The sequence below is a fragment of the Colossoma macropomum genome, unplaced genomic scaffold (genome assembly GCF_904425465.1).
Source record: "Colossoma macropomum unplaced genomic scaffold, Colossoma_macropomum, whole genome shotgun sequence".
NCBI classification, from domain to species: domain Eukaryota; kingdom Metazoa; phylum Chordata; class Actinopteri; order Characiformes; family Serrasalmidae; genus Colossoma; species Colossoma macropomum.
The window spans coordinates 18010507-18031894 of record NW_023494794.1 but is presented as its reverse complement, the minus strand read 5'-3'; the positions used below and the strand labels follow the sequence as shown (position 1 = coordinate 18031894).

Here is a 21388-nt window from a genome sequence, read left to right as displayed (position 1 = left end):
TGTTGCCACTGATGCCTGACACATGGACTCAAGTTTCTCCCTCTAATTTAAGTGTCATAATTATCTACCACACCTTATCTTGAAATCCTCATCTCGTCTCGCAATAAGGCAAAACAGGCTGCTGCTCTCTATGACTCACTGACCAAGGAATGCCCAGTGGGCTGGCTCTCGATGCTCTCAGTGACTAACCTGTGATTGACAAAGAGTGAAGGCCAATATGTTGACTGAAACCAAACATTGTTTTCTATCTCTGTCTTAAGTGCTGCATTACTGGCATAAGCTGTAAATCTGTAAGCCTAACTACACTGCTTGATGTGTTTGTGTATCTAAATGATCTACCGAACTCTGGATAGGCCTTAAAAGCATCATTGTTGTTGTCATACAGAAAGGAAGTGCTCATGCTCACTAATGGTACGCGGCGCATTTGCGCTGTGTATTGTGCCTCTGATCTATTGTGTAATGCTAAATTAAGCTGATGAGTATACAGCTGTACTCTGCTGAAGAGCTTTTAGTTTATTCCCTCCAGGCACTGCAGAGACATCCCAGAGAGTGAGAGAGGGAGAGAAAGAAAGTGAGGTCTTGAAATTATATATTGATGCTGTTGTGGGAAAAGATCTCTAAAATGATAACTGTACAGACAGAAGTTCTTAATTATGATACGTTAATGTAACAAGATCTTAGTCTGGGTAATTCTTTACCATTTCTGTTGGTCCATTCATCCTGAAATGTTTAGTCAGTGTAAACTGGAATGTGGCATTTTCCAATTTTATTAGAAAAAAAACAGATGGAATACTATATACAATACTGTGTAAAAAACAGAGATTTCCCTTCAGAGCAAGTTGTTCGTCTTTCAAGGTTCCAAACTTGGAGTTCAAAAAATAGATTGTTACAGAAAAAATTGAGACTCCTAACATCTGTACAAGACCTGACAGAACACCAGAACAGTCACCATCAGATAAACAGAACTTAAAGCTTTTATCTCTGAGAGATAATCAAGCTCCACTTTTGCTTCAGATCTAAAAAAAGCCACAAGTGTTTCTGTCCGTCCTTCCACTGTGAGAAGACAACTCAATGCTATGGGTCTGAAAAGGGAAGAGACAAAAAAGAAAATTTGCAAATAAAGAAGCTGCTGGTGTTCTCAGAACAATTTACAGAGTCCAGACCTCCACGTTTTAGAATGTGTTTGGGATTTTTTGGAATTTGGAGGTGTGAAAAATATCAGATTTGAAACTGAAAGCAAGTCTCTAGAAAACAATGAAAGGTGTAAAAAAGTGGATATATTAAATAATAAAAAACTGATATATTTCATTGTTAAGGCTTCTGTGTAATGTTCTCGTTTCTGCTTTTTTCCAGATAAAACTTGTAGTTGGTGGCAGTTTTGCCTAGAAGTAAATGATGTTGCACAGTACTATACAACAGTCAGAATCACTTGACCCTAGTGGAGTTTGATGTGTGTTTGCTGTTTCTACTAAAGTGCCCAGAATCGGCATTGTGTACAATCTTCCCTCCTAATCCACTTCATTCAGGCCATTATCACCTCACAAGTGCTCAAATCTGCAGAGAGTCTCTCCAGCCAGTGTACATGTGTGAAGAAAGAGATGTAGTGACAGACACAGAGAGAAAGAGTGTTGTGAGTTAGCGGCCTAACCCTACCATTAACCTACTTGCATGTGAAAGGTCGAAACTGTCTCTGATAATGACTTTGACTCCCTGCATGCATCCGTCCTAGTACAAGTGCTTATGCCACATGGTCCGTATGTGTCTCAGAGCGAGACAAAAGGAGCGGATACAAAAGACATGAGACAAGGCACGGCACATTACAAGACCAATTGCACAACATGTGCCGGGAAAAGGCTACTGAAATATTCAGGCCTCATCTCTGTACCCTCTTTATCTATGTATGACGCACCACTAGGCATGAATATTCATATCATTGTGTAGCCGTGCTCATTTGTTTAGCATGTTAAGATTTGCATGGGGCCATGAGGTCAGAATCAAATAGATTCCCCGGTGAAGAAGATGAACCAGTAATGGGACGTTCTTCTGCAGTTAAGCTCTTTAACTCCACAAAAGGGCAGTTTCACCCATTTTGCTAAATGTCACAGTCATTATTTTACCTTGCAAACATGTTCGATGTGGAATATAAGTGCTTAGAAATGTGCCCTAATGCTCCTAACTTTAAAAAAGCTAAAGCTAACCCTCAGAAGTTGGCATTTTGCCTTGTTTTTTAAATAATTTTTCACTTTAAAATGAAAAACTCTTTCAATACAGAATACATGTAAAAACTTTCAATAGAGAATACATGTAATTCGTTATGTAACAATGCAATAAATATGTAATTGTATAACAATGTGGTAGTGATTACACAGCATATTTGGTACATTATGTAAACCCGATGTATTGCAAAATAACAATAATAGACGTCTAGATGTATATGGATTTTAAAGGCGATACCACTAGCTTAGTTATTACGTAGCTGAATGTGGTAAGTAAGTATAGTTTCTGTCTGCAGTAGTATCTATTACACATGCTTTCATCTTTAGTCACCTGGAGTACTGTAATTCTCTCCTTACAGGCATTCGTTCTTCCTCCCTTCACACTCATACTCGCTCTCGCAACCACACTACGCCTCTTCTCCATGATCTCCAATGGTTTCCTGTAAAGTACCGCATTCCCCTTTCCTATAAGTCTCGGCTTATCCTAAGCTGATCTACTAAAAGACCAGTTTTGGTGATCAAACATGTTCTAGCTTCTCTCTGGCCTATAATTCTTCCTATTGTGCTTTCTTGCTCACCTTCATCACAACTGTAAGCATCTTTGGGGTCTTGAAAAACATTATATATGAATCATGCAGTGTTACTGTTTTTATTATTACAATGTATTATATTTGTAAAGTACACTGAATGTACTGTAAAATAATACTAGTCTTCTAATATTAATAGGATTAAAAAGACAATTCCAAGTTTCTACAGAAGCTTGTCTGTGATACTGGAATGTGGACGATGCTGGACTTCACCCACTTCACCGGGCAGTAATCCTTATTGAAATTCAGGTGGCGTGGCCCCAAGAATGCGCTTAACCTTTCACAATCGAGAAAGAGAAAGAGAAGGAAACAGGTCTGCCTCTTCACCGCACCCATTCTGATCAGGTGGCTCACCTGGACATGGCCTACATGCAATATTTCTCTTTCTGTTTGACGAGTTACCATGAATTGGCCTGAAGGTGTGGTGTCTCTCTCTCCGCTCTCATGTCAAAGTAGAGTTGTGCCAATGCTATGATTATTCATCAAATCACAATTTCATTTTTCAAAGTTTTCCACTGATGGTTTGAACCTTAAATTTCTTTTGTTTACTTATTTACCTGTGTGTTCACACACATCCTTGTAGTACAATCAATATTCTTCTTTAACTATTATGCATAGCTACGCATATACCATGTTGCAGATACAGCCAGCAAACAGCGTTATCATGATCCAATTACAATATCATTATGTACAATAATATGTTGAATTAAGGATGTAAAAAAAAACAAACTAATTTTGTGATAGTTGACTATTCATAGAAATTATATGACTATTAATTAGCTAAAATGTCAAAGTAAATGTTTATAGCTGTAGTAATAAAATAATTGCCGATGTTCTGACAAACTGAGGCAAAGTTCACGAAGATACAAATTACCACCACAGAAAAAACATGGTAGTTTGTTATGCCCATTATTTTGAGCTACAATAAGTAATAAGCAATAGCTAAAAATATCATTACAGCTCTTCAGGCTTAGTATTTTAACATGCTAGTTGACTAGAGGAGCTGTGTGTCAACAGGTTTCCAGGACGAGCAGATCACATTGGTTTGTCAGAACACCGGGGGAAACAGAATCGACACCAGCATTTTTCTTTTCTCGAGGTCGAAGGTGGCGCTGTGCTTCTGTGGGAAGCTAAGTCAGACCTGCATGTGTTGCGTGGGACTACTTTCATTTAGAGAAACTTCTGCCAGACTTTATTTCTTTGTTAACTTTCAGCTATAATTGTTCTTTTTCTTTCACTACCTGCTCACAATAGGTGTGACACTATGAATGAACTGTCCTCTTCAAGTCGCTGACTAACACTAAGTAGGACATCACTGAACATGTAAACGAAAAGTCAACAATGAAAATATTTCTGCATCCCAGCCCTATGCTAAAGGGAAAACAGTTAAATGGAAGAGCTGCACCTTTAAAAACATGCAGGTCATTCTTTTCAGGTTGTTCTGACCTGGAGCTGTCGGGCTTAGCAGCAAGACCATCACCCTAAACACTCACTCATCTGAGTTTATGCAACTGCTCTGCCATTTGGCTCACCTGACCTGTCCATCCAGTAGATTTATAAATTAGAATTACAGGTCAACACACCCCAAAATCAGGGTGCATTTCTTACGAAGATGTTCATAGGCTTGGTTCTTTATCGCTTTCAGAGAAGATAAATATAGTAAATGTTTCATAATGCTTGTCTTTGAGCCGTCAGACAACATTTTTTGACGCTTGAAACGGACTATTGCTGCTGACTCACTCTCCAGCACTATCAAAGTGCCGCTTTTTGTAACATTAGAGAAGTCTCTTCTGGGAAATGCTACCATGTTTCTCTGCCAGACACTGGCCTTAGCTTGCAATTTTGGATTGACAGTGAAGCCCAGAGAAACAGCAGGAACAGGAGTTGCTGCCGTCTTCCTCTTTTTCTACTTCTCTGGTGCGAAGTAAATAAAAACGGGCCTGTTCCCTTCAACGTGTTCTTTAAAGAAATGGCAATTTCTACTGTGAAAGTTTAGCATTTAGCATTGTTTACATGGCTAAAACATCACATACAGGTCTCAAACAATGTTAAATTGTTGGCAAGCCAGAACAATTTAACCACTGCTACATCTGTTGTAATCATGCTTACTCATAACCAGCAGTAACTCTGTTGTCTCTAGACCCAGAATTTTGAAGTCAAGGAACCCCCCTTCTGGTGAGATATCTTGAAGGAGTGATTCCCAATGGCTGTATGATGTATTTGTGCAAAGCATGCTGGATTTTGTAATGGGAGGACACTGATAAACAAAAATGCAACAAGGATAAAAAAACAAACTGATGAATCTGATGGATGCAATATTGCACTACAGAATTTTACATAATATGACAAACAGCATATTAAAGGCTAATTCTGACATTATGGCTTACTGTAATCTATAAAAATGAACAAAGGTACAGACAAAATTTAGACTTCTGAAAGCCTGCCATTGCTTTTTTATAAAACAGCTCTACCCGCCTTGTTTCCAGTGGAAAGCCCCAAGGTTAATAGCCATTGTCTGTCTGGATTTCTTGTTTATGTATATATATATATATATATATATATATATATATATATATATATATATATATATATATATATATTTATATATATATTGTTTGCAGGGGTTCTACTGCTGTGGATCTTCTCTTAGCCATGTTTTAATGCCGTGGTGCCGGCAGGACCAACAAATTAAGATAAAACACAGACACACACATGCATCGGGGTGCAAGAATCTTTGCCGGACACTTATCCCCAGCCATGTTTTCTTCTTGCTTTCCGCACTTTTCTATTCAAGTTGCTGACGTGTTTATATTGCAAATGCTCTGAATGCGCTGCAGGAAACTGCTTTGATGACTGTAGGACAATGGCCTGTAATGAATTCTATGATTGGCTCATTTCAAACCGAAACAAGAAAGCACTTTCAGTCAGTGCACTTGTCAGTGGCACTTTCGGCCAAGGATGGAAACAGTCCCTTATGTAAGAATTCTGCTACTGCAGTGATAGTTCACTTCAATATCAAGAAATTACTCAAGCAGAAGTAAACGTGTTGTTTACTGAAAAACTACTGGGGTAATTTGAGTCACTTCGTCCACTGCTCAAGGTTTCACTGGGTTTAATAAGCTACCCTATTAGCTGACCTTCAAAATTAGCCAGCCAAATAGCACTGACAGTAGAACATATAAGAAACAGCTTTGAGCTGTTTAAACAGTTTTAGGTTTAATAAATGCTATTTTAAACCAATAAAATAAAAATAGAACAATAAGGAACACAGTAGCTATTTAATTAAGAAGAACATTATTAGCCAACCAGCCATTTTGACTTGATTCTACTCAAAATAGTATTGTTACAGGGGAAATGTATTCAAGTACTGTAACATAATAATTCTTTACTTTCTATCTCTTTGTTTGGTCCAGTTTGAGTCAAGCTGCTCTCACATTCTGTTGGCAGTATGATGATCTGCACTACTCCAATAATGTTACGGAGGATTCCAACTATCTAAATATTTAAAATTCTAATTATAAAGGTTTCATTTTGTTGAAATATCAGGTTAACCAGGCCTTGTGAATAATGCAGCCATTGTGTAGTGACAGGCAATGAAGCCGCTGTAATTATTTCAGCATTATCTGAAATGGATCTTAATGATACACATCAGACGACCGAGGACATCCCGTGACAAACTTAATTATTGTAAACGCTTCATCCTTGCTCTTGCTCGGTGCTTGTGCTTGTGTGTGTGTGGCTGGAACGTCTCATTCTCTGACACACAATCACTCAAAAGTCGCTGCAAATGTTAATTATAATTACATAACTATCCTTTAACAGATGCCTTTAACTAATGAGTTATGTTTGTATTTGTTCCAGTCTGAGCGAGTGCCTATATGTGTATCATTTGATACACCAAGATATCAAAGCTGCAAACTGCCTTTTGTCACACTCCTACTCGCAGAGGTTGCGTAATGACTGATGTCTACATCGAACCACAAGAGAATTCATTTCATATTCATATTTCATTTTCCCTGTGATGTAACATGAAGGGCGTATTGCTTCTGAGATGAAAGCCATTGCTGATCTTTCACTCAGTGTATTTAGGCTACCACTGGATTCTTAAGCATGATGTTTCTGATGCATTTCAACCTGTCATCCTCCTGGTTGAAAATAATATGTCATTATATACGTCATATATCATTATACATATAGCATATAACATATGTCAATATATCATTGTTAGTTCGGACACTCTGAACTTTATTTTCACACTGTACACTACAAACTTCACTCTCTAGTTTTGTAGGATAGTATTGTCTTAAATGAAATTGAGTAAACTCAAATAAGAGCAGAAAATTGGTGAAATCTCTACAGTTTTAATTTCTGTTACCTCTGATTTTTCCTCTTTTTCATCAGTTCTCTTCACAGAGAAAGTTATTTTGTGTATTATAGCATGTTTTCACATGCTTATGGCTAAGTTTGGATATGTTTGACATGTTTTTGTTATTCAAACCATGATAAATTTTTAGATTGAACAGTTCAGCCTGTATTGCTGACATTTAGTTGAAAGTTGAACATAACTTTCTAGTTTCATCTTTCTATCGTTTATATCTTTACCAATAAACAGTTTGTCAGCACTGGCCGATACACTGATTTGCCTCTAATTTTTACTCCTAATTTTCCACCATTTAAAAAATTGAGTGCAAACAGTGCATGACATTCCACACTTCACTACAGTAGTTCTAGAGCATCATACAAGTATTAACAATATGTTTTATTTCATTTCATTTGCCAAAACACTGCACTAAAATTGGCTAATACACTATGGAAGTGCTTGGTCCACAATGATCGCTGTCACACATGACCTCAGGTTTCAACCTTTTCAAATCAGTGTGGCCTTTCTCACCACGCCCGAGTCACCCCTCCGCCAAAGCAGCGTTGTTTTCCATTCTGATTACTGTCTGACGCCTTGAGAGAGAATGTGGTAATGGAATAGCGAGGATGCCGCTCATGCCGCAGCTTCAAGAACAGAAAAAGAACGGCATGAATTAAAGCCATTACTTTAATTACATGCTTTAAGGTGCATACCTGAGGGCTAGCAGGAACTGATGAGGGTTTGACACAAAGTGAACCTGTGCATGTGCATATATGTCCCGTTTTCTTCCATTGCTGTCAGATTTTTGCGGAACATGCCACTGCTTATTTTGCTCTATTCTTCAAACATGTCGTTCGTCAGCTTTATCTTAACCTCAAATGCTTGTATAGATTTCCGTGTAGAGTTTTTTTTTACCAAAGTTCACCAAAACATGCTACACTCTCAAAAATAAAGGTGCCAAAAAGAGGTTTTTGTGCAATGCCAGAACTATTGTTGGTTCTTAAATTTAGGGGTTCCCAGTCCCAGTCTTCTGTCCCCATGCTCTGCACATTTTTTGCATTTTCCCTACTCAACACACCTGACCCAACCCATGAGGAGCCTGTGAATTCACTCATGTGTATTGACCAGGACTGAGATTTGGAACTCTGCTGTAAATAACCTTTCAATGGATGGTTCTTTAGAGCAGTTGTTCTCACACTGGCCCTTCAAGACCTAAACGGTCCACATTTTTGTTCTATCCCTAAAGTTGTAGTTGTAAATTATATGTGGGAAGAATCGTTTAACCCTGTAAAAGCAACAAGTCCATTGGTGGACTGAAGGGCACTTAAATTGATGGAGTATCAGTCTGGCTGTCCATCTCTGTCTGTCTATCACACTATTAAAAGAGAAACGTAAAATAAAAGGCAGAAATGGTGTTTAATAAACACCATATACAAAGGGCCACACTTCAATTCATTCCCTTAACTACATTACTTACTAGTTATATTAGTTTCCTACTAGTTACCCAATAATTTATGATTACTGCATAATAAGTCTTAAAATTAATGTGATAATAAGCCTGTTGCTTAAGGTGTTATGCTACATTAAATGATTAAAATACCTCTCCGCTCAACTGCTTACATAACTTTTCATCACTGTTTCATCAGCCTGATGTAGTCTTATTCAATCAAGCAGGTCTGAATGATGCCAGAAAGGCAGGCACAGCCTTCAACTATCAACACCTTCCAACTTCTTTTGATTTGAAATGACTATAAAACTTTGAGATGTTTAATTTGACAGTTTCAATTGAAATGTAATCTCATCTGACAGCCTGTAACTCATACAACTCACACAGGACGTGTGTGTGTGTGTGTGTGTGTGTGTGTAAGTGGGAGCTGTCATGTAGGCAGATTATGACTAACCACACAAGCTCGCCAATGCCAGATTACTGCCTCTCCTGTTTTTATCAGAAACACGTTACTATGACAACACAGGGAACAGTACCTGTGTGTGGGGGGGTCTGGGCATCTTTATTGTTGCTGTAGGCAGCTCGTGACTCTAGTCCTTCCTGACCAATCGATAAAAAGCATAGTCACACATGCAGCCTTCACCTGTAATGAATAATGGCCTGTTTGTCCAGTGCTAACAGGCTTTTGGACATGAGTATGTGTGTGGGTGTTTGCGTAGTAGAAACATCGTGACTAGCAGATGAGAAAGAGAGTAAAAAACTTGGTGGAAATGTTTAATCCACTTATGCAATGCTGGATATTCTTCGTCCACCCCAGTAAGTTCAAAAAATGTCACTGAACCATCTGACTCTTCCCATTCATATCCTCGCTGCACTTATACACTATACGCCTTGTATGCAGTACCAGGTTTGAATGACTGAAATTACACTGCAGAGTGACGTAACTACATTAACACAAACAGTGATTAGATATAACATGTTAGCGCTATGCCAACGCTGCTGCACATGAACGTTTTGGGCGTTCTAGGTTAAGCAAGCACATTTAAAGCTTCTAAAAGACATTCAGTATTATTAATTTAAACCCTACAGTGACACTCAAGAGCCCTAATTGAGCCGCATTCTAGCAACTACCTAAAAATTGGCTAGGCTGCCGCTCATATTCACAGTAAATAACATATCTAGTACCTTCAGGAGACCTACAGCGATGCTTTTTTCTCATGAAATTGGTCCCAACCATTAGAAATCAAAACATGATTGATTGATTTCACTGTTTCCTAATTTTATTAGTGGTTAATGTGACACATAAGGCCCTCAGTCCAGCTCCTGAAGTCCTAACCAATGGGAGCACTAGCTCGACTGTATCAACTAAGATGCTGTGGAGAAAAGAAATCTGATCGGACAAATTCCCATTTCAAGATTTTAAGCCTTTTGTTTCTAACCAAAATGTAACAATGAAGGAAGAGTGATATTACATCAGCTGTAGTTTAAATACTACAAGCCGATGATTGTAATAAATAAAAGAAAATATAAGATACATGTATCTTTAGTTCCCAGAAATCATTACGCGTTCTCTAAAAACATAGTCTTGGCAGTCTCAAGCATCCTAATGAGGAGCCACCTGGCATGCTTTTCTATCAGGCTTCTTCTGATGCTCTCTATTGCTGAATACTACTTGGTGGGTGGGCATCTCACAATTAAAATTTTTAAGTAGGCATCATCGTCACTACTTAGACATGTCTTTATAACAAATTCCAAACATTTAGGCATGAGTTTGTCTTTAAGCTTGTGAAGAACAAACTTTCAACCACTCCAGACTTTTGATTACTGTTAATGACTCCAACAACTCCGACAGTGTTTTTCTGTACAGGTGAGAATCCTGGAAGATTTGTGGCGAATTGCAATTGGTGAAGACATCACACTTCGCCTGCAGGAAGCTGGGGACCACCCCCCACATACACGCACTCCACACTGATTAAGAAACACACAGCGCTCTGTTCCGACGCTCTTACAAAGTGATTAAAATCTGCCTTTTCATCTGCCATGAATAAAACATTGGCGCTGCTGAGGAGACTGCAGTCAGTGAGACAGAAGCTCGCTGTCTCCTGGCTGGATGAATTACTTACTGAAGTATCACTCACTACATCGCGCTTGACTCTGTGCTTCGCACTCACTCTCTGGCCAATCACTGCCCAGCCTGCCTTACTCAATTTATATAATCCAGTGACTCTCACTTATGCTAGGCTATCCTCAGATGCCAATCTATTAGAAATGCCCACCTTGTACCTACACTCACTGGTCATTTTATCAGAAGCACCTACAAAGTCTCTAATCATTCGCTCTGTTGTCAGGGGAATATCAAAATTTGTTGGAATGCACATTCCTACTGTTAGCGGACATATTTGGCAGTTAATGTTCTTCTCAAAGTGACGTGCAATGGCATTGCATTAGTGGCAGTTTGAAAAGATGTGGTGCAAGGAAGAATCACAAGCTAGCTCTCGTAATTAGGGCCAAATTTGAAGTGAAAACTAGGGAAAAACAAACAAATACATAGCCTACAGAAGCACTATAAGTTCAAAATTACTGACTGCATCCTATCTGTGGCTGCACAATTTATCAGCCCACCGTTACACTCGAATGGCTCGTATGTTAACCAAAAAACATAATTTATTAGAAGAAGTTAATAAAAAAAACAAATACATACTGGTAGTGATACTGATATGGTAGTAGTGTGTGTGGCTTTACTAGAAGTGCTTTAGGCAATGTTGTTCATTGTCATTGCTGGGTCGAAAACCAAAAATGTGATGTGGTTGGAAAGTGACCACTGGTGAAAGGCTGGATGACTAAGAAAAACTGTGCATGGAAAAGCTGAGCTACAGTCTCTAACTGTACTCCTACAAGGTATACCAGCAAGATAGGCAGATAAGGTGGCCAGTGAGTGTGCATGTTCTATCTGTACCGCAGTGCACTTTGGCCTGTACCACATTATGCTTTTGCTGCCAGAGGTAACTCCATTTTTGCGTTTACTTTAAGTCAGATGCAATTTACATTGTGTGAACTCTTACTGACAAATAGACAGCTAGAAATGGTGACACTGACTTTGCATTAATGAACATTAAAATTAAGATTATTTATGTCTTCTTTCTCCTTTACAGTTAATGTTTTTATGGCACAAGGTTTTCTTACGACAGCAACAAACTGTATTTTTTACATGTCGCTGCTGTCGGAAGAAAACCTCCATTTTTGTCATTTTCAAGTTTTTGACATAATTTGAAAATGTCTGTTGCTCTTTATATAGTGTGAATTTCATGAAGAATGGACCAAAGGAAACAGCCCAAAATTACTTGGAAAAAAAGTCTGGTTCCACTGACTTACATTAAAAGTAAGGTAGGTTTTTTCCTTCTCCGGTAAAGTTACCATTCTGAAGATCTGAGGTTTTCTTCCAACAACAGCAACGTGCAACATTTGTAATGTGTATTAACTATTTGTTATCAGTCATACTGTTGCAAAGGGGAATCTGTCTTTCGTTCTTTCAGTGTACTTTGGGTGTGCAATGACACTTGACTGCATAGAGAAGATAAGATTATCTGTCACTGGTGCTTGTACATTAGAAACACATCACTGAAAAAATACACTGACATTAATCACTATCTGCTCAGCCATCAGTGTGTTTTCAGTGTTTGAGTGTTCACTTTCAGATAACCTAGGTATGCTGCCTGTCAAAAGTTTGGGAATACCTTCCCTCTTTTTTACATTTGAATTTTTCTACTGTTACATTTCAATTAAATGAAGAAAAAATCCTGTGAAAGTTGTGTTAGCCTAAAACAGCTTTGCTAATAATATAATAATAAAGCTGATACGTGCTGACATCACAGCAAGGGCACAAAATGCACAGGGTTTGGTATTATTATTAAAGTAGAGCATTTATGAGTTCATAAAGAGGAACTTGCTATGCAGAGAAACTATGTCAGAATTGCTTACAGTGGTGGTGATAAGTACCAGATGTCCAAAGCATTTAATGCCCCTAAAAGCTTCTTGGCTGATGCTTGCACAACAGCTTTGAGACAACATTTTTGGCTAAAGCGTGCTTTTTAAAAATCCATTCATGGTGCAGTGGTACGTGCAGGGTGTGGTAAGACAAAGTAATAGCTAAAGAAAACTATGTCTTTCAGATTTGGCCCCATTTTACCATTACCAACATTGCAATTCAGGCACGTGTAGGGTCACCGCTCATTTTGGACAGTATAAAATGCCTATATTTGCGTTGTATATGTTGCGACTTCTGGTTCCTATCACCACTATTGCAACAAATCGCTGATTAATTTCTCTACAATGCATCAACCTGTCACGTTGAAATTCCAATGGTAAGGACCTTTGCAACTTTTGCAACCTTTAACTTTTGCATACTGACAAAGAAACCATGTAAGGTACATTCCAGTTTTACAAACTAATTCAGAGAAGCACCTGTAAGAGCAGGTGTGGCAGTCGCACTACAGGACAAGGACGACAGAGACAGAGAATGAGTAATACTGTATTAAAGGCCTCGTGCATGCCTCGACATGTTTACTGACTGCCGTCTGCAGCTGTGAGTTGCCACATCCAGTATGGTTTAGTGACATGCAGTATTATAGTGCAAATGTTGCATTCAGAAGTGATTATGTGTCTGAAGTAAAGTTCACTGCCATCCATCTCTGTCCACTCAGAATGTGTGTTTGGGCAGTTTTGCACAAGATTTTCATGCTTGGTTAGTTTACAGTCATTGTAAACACTTCTATAATTATCCCCAAGCCACTGTCTCTATCTCACTGTCTCGCTTTATTTACTGCCGTTCTCGCCTCTTCTCAGGGATATCTGCTCTGGGCTAGTGGAGTGTGCTCGGTTTACTAACTACTCATGATCACTCTTCTCCTATTCCATTTATCCACAGCCTGGAGACATAATGATTTCATCTGCACTTTTATTTAAGTGTGATTTTCATATTTGTAGTACATGGCTGATGTCATTTGTAAACATTTACAATTTCAAAACATACTGTTCACTCCCCAGTGTTATGCAGTCACTATGTGGAAACATTTATTGAATTCATTGTTTTTGTGATTTCGCAAAGAAGCAACTCATTGAAACAGAGCTCATCTATATATGTGTGTTGAGAACAGGCTAAAAATTATATTTTTAAAATCTGGAAAGATTCTAAACATACCATTCACCTCACAGCCCATACAGTCCACACACACACACACACACACACACACACACACACACACACACACATCCTAGGGATCCGATATGTAGGATATAGGCAATTTATTGAACAGAAAACCCATTGCCTTAAAATACATTTGTAATAGAAGCCAATAAGCAGTTACTGAAGCTTCTTTAGCATGTTTTGAATAAATCTTTCGTCAAAATTAATATCGACTGTACACTACAGATGCAGCAGATAGAGATCAGATTAAAAACGGTTGCACTATTGCTTTAACCTTTTGTGCTGTGGTAAACAGTCATTAACCGTGCATGCTGTGAAGCACTTCATTGTCAAATCTAAGCAATACAAAAATGTGGTGTAACCGCTTCAGACAAGAAACAGTTGGAACTAGACTATGCAGGTAGGCCAATCCTTTCACTTCTCTTTAGAAGCAACGTCTTTTTATCTGTTATTTTTCTTGCGAAATCTGGATGAGCATCAAAATTACATTGCATTTGGTTTCCAAAACTAAACGAACAAAATCTAAGGTACTACAGCTAGTACAGTCAGTTGGTGCTGTGATGCAAGAGCATAAGATTCTAGTCACTGAGGGTTTTTATAATGTTTTTGTGCCTTTCTGGCCTAGCACGTTGGTGTTGAGTTAACTATATTTATTGACCTAGACGGCCGACAGTCCATCAGCCTTTGAGTAAAACGTTAGGAAGCGTCTCCAAGCTAGCCTTTCAGAACGAGATATATATCCATGGGATTTTCACAATTACCTACCCCTACACACTATGCAAAAACAGCGGGTTGTGACTGGTCGTTTTACATGTCAGTCAAAAAGCCCCTTCCTTCTTGGCCTTGTTATGCAGTAAAACTCTGAGCCAGTAGGCTGAAGTAAGATGGGGTGAGATGGAGAGGTGTACCATATTATTTTAGAGGCTGGGCAAAACTCACTACATTTTGCTGGAGAATTATGGGAAAACGATTTTTTTAGTCTTTTAAATGATATAACTGCACTTAATGATATCCTTTTTTTTATACTGAATGTTTCAGTAACTGGCATACCTGGAAAGCTGAGTTTGTGCTGAATCAAAGGACATAGATCACTTGATAGTGAAATATCTCACCAAGGTACATTCAGAAATATGAAGATACAAAAAGTATACAAATAAAATAATTTAGGAGTTTTCTTTGGAGTTATCATGCAGAGATTTGTTTTTGAGTAGATTTTTTTGTGTGTCAATGCATTTGTTGAAGCTTGTCGATGAAATTCCATCTCTAAGACAAACAAAGCTTTTTAAATCGATGTACGTAGATTGTTAGTTATCGAGTTAATTAGACAGTTGAAAGGCCCAGCTGGCCTCTTTTAGGCTTAGGTCCCCTGGGGAGGATTTTTCGGTGGGTCCAGGCTTCCCTGTCACACCACAATAACATAAGAATAACTCAGCCAGTTTGCACTGCTTTTCACACAATTACTGAATAAAGTCTCAGAATGTCATAATCCAGATTTTTTAGGGGTTCATGGGTTAAGGATCTTACATTTTGTGCAGGTTTGAAGAAATCTACTGTTCTTACTCTACTTAAACAACACAGTCCTCATGCTTTGAGAAACTTCGTTCTACATCTGTTAAGATACACCAGATTCTAATGACCAGATGCTGTCACTTGGTCATTAATTACTGAGGTCAGGTGTGTCTGGCTTTTCAAAGCCCATATACACAGTTTGGCTCTGGAGGAAACAGGATTAACAAAGTAAGTCATTAAGCCTGAGTGACAAGCACTCAAAACAGTGCAGCTTTTTCAGATCGCTAAGACAACACACCTTTAACCAAAAGTACTGAGGAATCCCCTTCAAACCAGGAAAGAAATTTGATATTGCCTACTGAAACAAGCAAACATACCAACAGCTAAGGTTTGAAGCATTTCAAATATGACAACGGCAAAAGGTTCTCAAGAAGGAACAGATGAGTTTTGTTTTGCTTTCCATCGCTGTGGATTAGCTGTTTGCCCTGAAAATGATGATGTACAGATTTTTTGTACAGATTTGAAAGGTCTAAACTAAGACTAAAGATGACCGTATAGACGTTGCAGGTGCATTGCGCAGATGGAGAGGACATGACATTTTACAGGAAACTCTACATGTCTGACACATTTTCCATGAGCCTCACTGTATTCTATAAGAGCCTGAATAGTGCAAAACGGATGTCAGACTGTAAGATAATCTATAAGAAGCAGAAATGAATAGAGTCTAAACAAACAGACAGAGCGCCAGTGGAAGTGGCTCTTTCTGAGAACAAAGAGAGGCCCTCCCTCAAAGTTCATCTTTTCATCTGAAAGATAATGGCATTCAAAAAAGGCCGCACATCACCTACTGCTTCTTTACTTTGCCATTGTTTACGAAACTTCAAATGGAGGGTCTGTTGTTCTAAAACCACATTGAGTCACTTATTTAAAGATGAATCTCCTCATTCTGAGAGCCAGTGCCATGTATGTGGTCTACTTACAGGAGTACAATATAACTTACAAAAGAAGTCAAAAGCATGAAACACCTACTTAAAGAAGGGTTTTCTTTAGTTTTAATGTTTTGCATCTTCAGAACAAGGAATAACACACCTGGACTCCAAGTAGCCCACCATTGCCTTTTACAGTTTTGCAGTTTTATACACTAGGCTTTCTTAAGGAGCCACCTGAGATGCTTTGCCAAAGGTCTTGAAGAAGTTCCTCACATGCTAAGACCTTGTTGGCGGCTGAAAGCTACTTGTAGGGTGGTCATTTAAAGAAAATAATATATATATATATATATATATATATATATATATATATATATATATATATATATATATACTTTTAATATATACATGTACTTTTAATTTACATTCTGTTAATACTTCAGTACAGGAAAGCATTATAATGCCCTCGTATTTGTCTTATTAAGCCTTAAAAAAAAGCCAGCATCTGGTAATTAACTGGCTGCGTATTACTACTGTATTAAGCAGTAACTTGAGTGAATTAAGCATTTACCAGAGCACATTTATTTGTACATTGTACTTCATAATCTTTTGTACAACATTTTAGATGTCTGTTATTATGCCCATAATAAGCCATATCAAGCCAAAAACGGGTCTTTAATTGGCTGTTCATTAGTACTTTATTAACCAGTAACTGTGCATCATTAAGCATTTTCAGCACACTTTTATTTTATTGCTCTACATCAAAATCTTTTGAACATCATTTATTGCTATGAGAATTTACCACAGTTCATGCAGACAAACTGTTGTACTGTTGTACATACATGTACCGAGAAATCTTAAAATCTTAACTTCAGAAAAGAGGGTCAGTTTGTCCCTGAAATAGGCACATTACTGACCCAATGCTTAGATAAAGGTGCACAAGAGTGTGATGTATAATATATAAACAAAGGAGCTCTGAAAAATGTTTAAATCACCCTTGTGTAATAAAGTAGTAATGAGCAGCCAGTTAATTACTAGCTACTGGGTTACTGTGTTGCAAAAAAAAAGCTTCAGATCACAGAGACTGATTATAATGAACTCTTGTACTCACTCAAAAACGAAGGTACCGCAAAGAGCTCTTTGGAGTGATGCCATTGTAGAACCATCTTTGATTTCAAACTTACTAGAATCCACTTTTTGAAAGGTCCTTTAAGAAACCAAAAGTGTTTCTTTTATGGTGACCAGACCTCCAAAGAACCTGTTTGGCACCTTTATTTTTAAGAGTATAAACTTCAAACTCCAGTAAATCAGTTGTCATTTGCTACTAAAGAAGGAAGATGCTTAAGCTTACATAACTGTGTGGACACTGGAAACTGGAGAGTGCACAGTGGTCACCAAGTTAGATGCTCCACTTTGACTAACTTGCTGTGCTGTTTTCCTACATGAGGAATGAGCTAGGGCCAGAGAGAAATGTGTGCATGACTCATGCCAGCCATGTTGGGAAGCTTTTAGAGTGACCAATTATTCTCCTTCAGAGCAGAGAGCTTTACAGCTGATGACAAATGTCTCTTAGGGGCAGCTCCATGACAAACCCCCACCTACAGAACTGCCCACAAACGTCATATTACGCAAAGAACACTCACAATATGGATGGAATGTGTTTCTGTGTTAGGGATCCAAAAGGCTTTATCACAAACGTATAATGTCTCATCTGAAACATATGAAACTATAATAAGCATTATTCCATATGACAGCATTCCAGTATCTACAGCTAAGTAGGTTTTGGGAAGCCACAGTTTTCACCTGCCTTAGCAGTATTTGAATCAGAATTTAATGCAATTGTTTTGAGCACCTAAGAGAACAAATCTATTTCTCTGGTCAGTGCTTATTTTGCATAAAAAACACGTATATTAGAATAAATACAATTAATTTTAATATAATCAGTAGAGTTTCTTACATCTGTCAATGTGTTTATATAATCATTTTAAAATTTCATTATGTTAAATGTATGCACTTTTTAATCTTTATATTTATTCTAATGTTCTAAAAGTAAAAGGTTTTAAACAAGTTGCTTAGGACTTCTGCACAGTACTGTAAATGTACGTAATTATGTAACTGTGTAATGATGTTTAAATAGTCAACTAAGCAACTTCTAACTTCTAACTGTAAAGCTACAGCGTCAAGCTCTGCTCATGCTGAGTGGTGATGACAGATGAGTGGACTGAAGTGATTTAGCACATCATTAGGGACCACACTCACACTGCACTGACACATTCACACTTTCTTCATACAAAAGGGGGGGGCTGAAGTGTATGTGTGTGTAAGTGCTGGGGATGCAGAACCGATGGGAACTGGCACTGGTGTGTGTGCCACAGGGATCTTGTATACATGTGTGTATATATATATGTGTATAATATGCCCTGTATAATGGCAGAAAACGTGAACGTGGGAAGAGCACATGTAGAAGTGTGTAAGCCTCTTAGTCTGGGTGAATGAGAGGTTTCCCTAAGGTCCTCTTTAGGTGCACTACAATAACTGCAGACACAAAGCGGTGATTTTAAATGGACATTATCTTGATAAACACCATAACACTTTGAGACGTTTAGGATTGCTTCATTTATTCTATAGGCCCTGTAATGAGAATGGCAGGATTATTAGGAGAGAGAGGCTGCTCGTTCATTTTCAGTCCCGCAGTCATAAATACAGAACAGAGAAAATCTAACAGCCATAAAGCTGAAAGCTCACACCTCGGGGCAAAATGTACTATACTACAATTTAAACAGTTTGTTCTGTAAACAGAGAATGATCTGGGAAGCGCACATACAGAGTTAGAGAACAGCTGGCTGTGGGTTCATAAAAATATGAAAAAATGCTTGTGAATGAGGAAGAGACTCCCTTTGGTGTGACACAACATCGATCTTCAGAACGATGTTTTCAACGGTGCTGAACTAAATCTGGCAGTAAGGTGCTATATGTTCTCCCTGATGTGTCATATGAGCATATGGACAACAGCAACAACCAAGTAAGGACTGATTAAAAAAGAAAAAGTAGACGTTTCTACATTAAGCACTGCTATATATGCATGTATTTATGATTACATGAATATTTGAAACTCAAACTAAGAAGCTGCTGGTGTTTGCAGAACGATAGACAGGCCACCCCAGAATCCAAACCTCAACACCACTGAATGTATTTGGGATTACTTCGATCCTGAGAAGCAGAAAATGCAACCAACTTCTTAGACTGAACTTTGGCGGTGTGGAAAAATGTCCCTGCAGATTTCTTTAGAAAACTCAAAGTCTCCAAAAAAAAATGGATGCAGTAATAAAGGTAAAGTGTGGACACTCTAAATATTGGTCAGTTGAATATTATATTTGGTTGTTAAGGCTTCTGGGTAATTTTTATGTTAAATATGTTTTCTGCTTTTCCTGATGCTTGTTCTGAATGGCCATTTTGACTGGAAATTAAATACATGAAGGGTGGTCTCTGACTATTGCACAGTACTACATAGGGTCCTATAATATTGTAAAAACTGATATACAGTAGATAGACAATGTACAATAGGACACAAATCCTACCTTAATCTCACAGAATGACTGGAGAAAAGCAGCTAGTGCATGACAGCTCGAGTGCAATGGGGTTGAAATGGTGCTTATGTTGGCCCCTTACAGGCTTCAGATAAAGACACTAAAACAAAGTAAGCTGAGGAAGGCCAGACGACAGACAGTAAGAGGCTGCTGTCATATTTCACTGACGAATGTGTCTAAGCAGCTGAGGTTTTCAAGATTTGATCCTCTGCTCAGGATTCTCGCACCTAACCGTCCTGCTTCCCACATACCTCATTCTGAATTCCTCTCACAGACTCACTCTGTATCGGAATATGCAGCAAACATCCTTAACATTCCATTCTCTCGGTGGATCTTAAAGCCACTTCAAAAAAGCAAACACATGTATGTGTGCGTGCTCATGTGTCTAAGCTACAGCGACCCATCATTTGATGGATGTTCTTTGTGGCTAGGACTTCCCTGAGTCCCTGAAACCAGGCGTGTTTAGGACTAACCGGAATGTTGTGGTTGAAACCTACTTTCAGAAACACCCATGCAAAGCAATGCCAAGTTTCTGGAGTATGTGACGGTAGAGCGCATATATCCAGAGCTGCCGCTGCACGGTGTGACAGCCAAGGCTGTAAAATGATATCGATGCATTGTGAATTTAACAGCACTGACTTTGGAATTTTAGAAATTATTTTCATGTGTATGCACTAAGTATGCACTCATTTCTTGGCCAAAACAAAATTTCTTGATGGACTGAATCATATCCAAAAGAACTGTAATCGCAATAAAGTCAGATTGTGGTGAAATCTGAGCTGCAATTTTGATGCAACTATTTATTAATGAATTATAAATGAATTGGATTATAGTGAGGGAGATTTACACTTTCAGTCAGGTCCCCTCTTCACCACAGTCTTTCAGCTCTCATTGTCCCATAGATGCACTCCTGGCTTTTAGCAGGCAGCAGGGTGGCTGTTGAAAGTAAAGCCTAATTCAACACTTCACAGCTGACGAGTTGTTTGGATGAAGTTTGGGGTACATGCATGTGCTTTGGTGAGAACGCTCACAAAATATTCAATCAATGTTTCCCAGAAACAAATGCTACACACTATGCACATTTCCAGTATTTTCTATTAACTGCAATACAAATAGCAGTGTTTGCTCTATAATGGGAAAAATTGGCATTTTAAATTCTTAAAAGAAAAATCTGCTGCATGTTGTCGAGTGTTATCTTTGCCATGCATTCCTAGTATTTACCAAGAGTATTTTGCATTTTTTAATACCACAATGCAGTGAATATACTATCATTTGTTGTCTTCCACTGGGAACACGTTCTGGTATTCGGTAGCTGGACTGAGAAGCTTGGGAAAAAAGGGTGCGGTGTTTTCCTTTCCTGCTATAAGTAGAGGAACTATACATCTAATGACAGAGAACGGCCTAAATGACAGAGTGCAGTCTCATATCTGCGTTTGTGTAGTTTCCCTTCCAAAGCTATTCCAGTTAATAGACTAAAACACTTATGTTCGCACAAATACTCGCTGCTGTGCTGTGCTGTCACGTGGACGTGTGCACGCCTGCATGCACACTAC

The 21388-nt window shown here is 38.4% G+C and overlaps 1 protein-coding gene and 1 long non-coding RNA gene across 2 annotated transcripts in view; one reads left to right on the top strand and one right to left on the bottom strand.

The window, feature by feature from the left end:
- Positions 1-21388, bottom strand: part of spns2 (spinster homolog 2 (Drosophila)) — a 114891-nt gene that overhangs the window by 54033 nt on the left and 39470 nt on the right. The gene's annotated exons all lie outside the window — the stretch shown is intronic.
- The window catches only part of LOC118814714, a 39785-nt gene continuing 30340 nt past the window's right edge, over positions 11944-21388 (top strand). The window contains exon 1 of the long non-coding RNA XR_005007755.1: positions 11944-11994. This is a non-coding gene — a long non-coding RNA (uncharacterized LOC118814714). The remainder of the gene's footprint in view (positions 11995-21388) is intronic.